General features: G+C 45.4%; 1 non-coding gene across 1 annotated transcript; it reads left to right on the top strand.

Moving 5' to 3' along the window:
- The first annotated feature begins 1954 nt into the window (after positions 1–1954).
- On the top strand, positions 1955–2028 carry TRNAN-GUU. The gene has a single exon. It is a non-coding gene; the product is annotated as a tRNA-Asn (tRNA).
- The last annotated feature ends 1020 nt before the right edge of the window (positions 2029–3048 follow it).

The following is a 3048-nucleotide window of genomic DNA, read 5'->3' as shown; positions in this document are numbered from 1 at the left end:
GGGCTGATGGCTCAGAGCCTGGAGCCTGTTTCCGGTTCTGTGTCTCCCTCTCTCTCTGCCCCTCCCCCGTTCATGCTCTGTCTCTCTCTGTCCCAAAAATAAATAAACGTTGAAAAAAAAAATATTTACACGTTCTTTTGAAGTATTTTCAAGAAACGACACCAAAAACAAAAAAACACAAAAAAACAAAAAAGAGACAAAGCTAATGAGCCGTGGAAATAGCCATTTATTTTATTAAAAAATACGAACGACAGAACCAGACTCAAGACTGAGTTTAAAAACAAACGTGGCATTCCACATAGACACATTTTTAGCATGCAAATTAATATTCCTTTTTGAATCAGTTTTTCTCATCAGCCACTTCTCATCGTCTCTCTTTTTAGAAGTTAACCTGTTCGTATGATGACTGAAGTGAGCCAAAGAGCTGAAGGTATTCACATGAAAAGAACAGTTTCTAATATTATTTTAAGCAGGAGGGTTAATGCTGAATGAAGGGGTGATGGGGGACCTCCTTGGAGTTTGCTCTCACTGAACAGACACAGGAACAACAGCAGCCGAAAGGACACTCACTTTGGTATCCACAGAAGTAAAACCAGCCCGGTAGTCATAGCTCACAATAACAGGTGCATAAAATACAAACGAAGGTTTCTCATCATATGTGAAGGTAGCAGCATAAAACGAAATAAGACTCATTAGCTATTCTTTAGAAGCGCTTCCTGGATTTTTTTCCCCCCCAAACTCAGAATTTTCGAGTCCATTTCTAACAAGTTTGTTTAAAGACGACTGGTACAGCTGGGTGTGAATTCACAGCTGTTTCATGTCCCAGTGCTTGCAAGGAATCCTGCTAATTGTTTTCCAAAGCCAATTTAAATTGCCTTATCCAGCCACAGGAACGCCAAATGTTGATTGGACTGAGGATGTAGCCACAACCTCTATAAATCACAAAACGAATTCTTTCTCCAGGCATTCTGGACAAAGCAATGTAGTGACTGTTCAAAATTTAAATATCGAGTTGTCAAGTGGAAACGAGCAGTTATTTGAGGAGAGAAGAGGCAAAAAAGAGTGTTGAGCGTTTTGAAGAGTACCTCAACGGGCATCTGGAAATAGTCACACAAAGGGGAAAATTTTCAGAGAGAGCATCTACAGAGATTTTTGTCAACAGCTAGGGATTTTTAGGAGTTAGAAATCATTCTTTTTTTCTTAACTTCTTTTTCCTCAATTGGGCTATAAATATCCTGCGAGACGTGTGTTTCAAGTGGCATGGCTCAAATGTGCGTATTTAGGCTACATCTTAGGGAGCATGAAGGGCGATTTAGCAATGAACTAGAATGCACAGGACTAATGAATGTTACTGTATGTAGCTTTTTCCTAGAGCTCTTTTCCAATAAAAACATGTCAGTGACAGATAATTGCAAGCAGGCCAGTACGTGACAAGCAAATGGGGATTGCCTATGTGCACTTAATAATACCTGGAAAATAAAAATAAAGAAGGCAAATAAATACAATTCGGATAACCTTATGAATGCCACACAAGTAAATCATGAAGATTAGCGAACAAAACACTGGACAAAGAGTTTGAAACAAAAGGCAAGTTTCCCAGCTCACAAGATTAAATTTTTTATTTCCCTATAAAAAGGAAACATCAGAAATAGTTATCTTCTTGAAACAGAACGTTCCAAACGGGAGCTGGGGGGGGGGGGGGGAAACCAAAAAAAAAAAAAAGACGGTATTTTAATTCACGCTGCAATCTGAAATTCTGCTCGATCTTGCTGTATTTTATAACTTCCCAATATGCTTTAAAGGCTGAAAATAAAATGAAGAGACGTAGATACACTGAGTGAAAGATCCTGATTTTAATAATATGAATCGGGAAACAGCAGAAAAAAATAACAGTCGCGCATTGCCTTTACACTTCCCCATAGAAGCTATAGTTGGCGTACCAAACGGCACCGGAGTCTCTGTGGCGCAATCGGTTAGCGCGTTCGGCTGTTAACCGAAAGGTTGGTGGTTCGAGCCCACCCAGGGACGACCCTGTCTTTTGCGGGTTTGTCGCCTGTACTTTTGCACAATTCTTGGGAGTTCAGACCTACAGACGACTCCGAGGTGGATATCCGGGGGGCGAGGGAAAAGAAACCGCCCAACTCACTTCGCCGCCCACCCTGCGTGCGGCTCTTCAGCTTCCGGGAGCGCTGGCGGCCCCTCCCCCAGCCGTCCCCTGCTGGAGACGGGCAGGTGGGCTCTTCCTGCCCTTCCCCGGGGTCGGCGGGAGGGTCCAGCGCCTTAAAGCCCGCGCGTACTTTCACTTGCGATCTCCCAGTTCCCAAACTCAGGCCGCTGGGTGCCCAAAGGAGCCCTCGTCCTCCTCGCTCTTTCCTGAAGCTCAGGCCGCACAAGTCCCTTCCCTGCCTCGCCAGGCTCCCGCGGGCTCCGAGCGGACCGACAGACTCTGGCGGCGAGCGCCGAGAGCGCGCAGAGCCCGGGCGGGCCCCTCAGCCGCGCGCGCGTGCGCGCGCGGCCGCGCCCGGGGCTCGAACCCGCCTCCTCAGCTCCGAGCGGCCCCGGAGGCCCCGGCGGCGGGAGCGCGGCCCGAGCTGCTCTCGTTCTGCTTCAGGACCCCTGAAATGTCAGAGGTCGCGTGCATGTATGTATTTAAAAGGTGCCAAGTTCAAGCTGCACATTGATTTAAAACTCTTCACGGTTTTTAATACTAATGTTGAATCGTGCGTGCAACGTTGGTCTCTTCTCCGTCCGCGTAAGCATAAACTCCCGTATAATAACTTCAACGTTGACTCTTCCTGGTACTGGTGAATTCAGAAATGTTTGTTCTAAAGCCTTTGAGGGGGCTCGATCGTAGGCGCATTTATGTATTACATTTTACTTTTTATACTCAAGGGCCAGAATTTTATAGAGGATGGAAAGGACCTGCCACATTTCCCATCTATTCGGAAAGGGAGCAAACCTGCTTTTTGTTTTTGTCTTTTAACAGCTGTGTGACTGTGTTAAACTTAAAAAAAAAAAAAATTATGAGAAAGATTCAAAGTGAAACTG

The sequence above is a fragment of the Prionailurus bengalensis genome, chromosome B4 (assembly GCF_016509475.1).
Source record: "Prionailurus bengalensis isolate Pbe53 chromosome B4, Fcat_Pben_1.1_paternal_pri, whole genome shotgun sequence".
Classification (NCBI taxonomy): Eukaryota; Metazoa; Chordata; class Mammalia; order Carnivora; family Felidae; genus Prionailurus; species Prionailurus bengalensis.
Note: the sequence above shows the minus strand (reverse complement) of the source record. Positions and strands in the feature narration are given on the sequence as shown.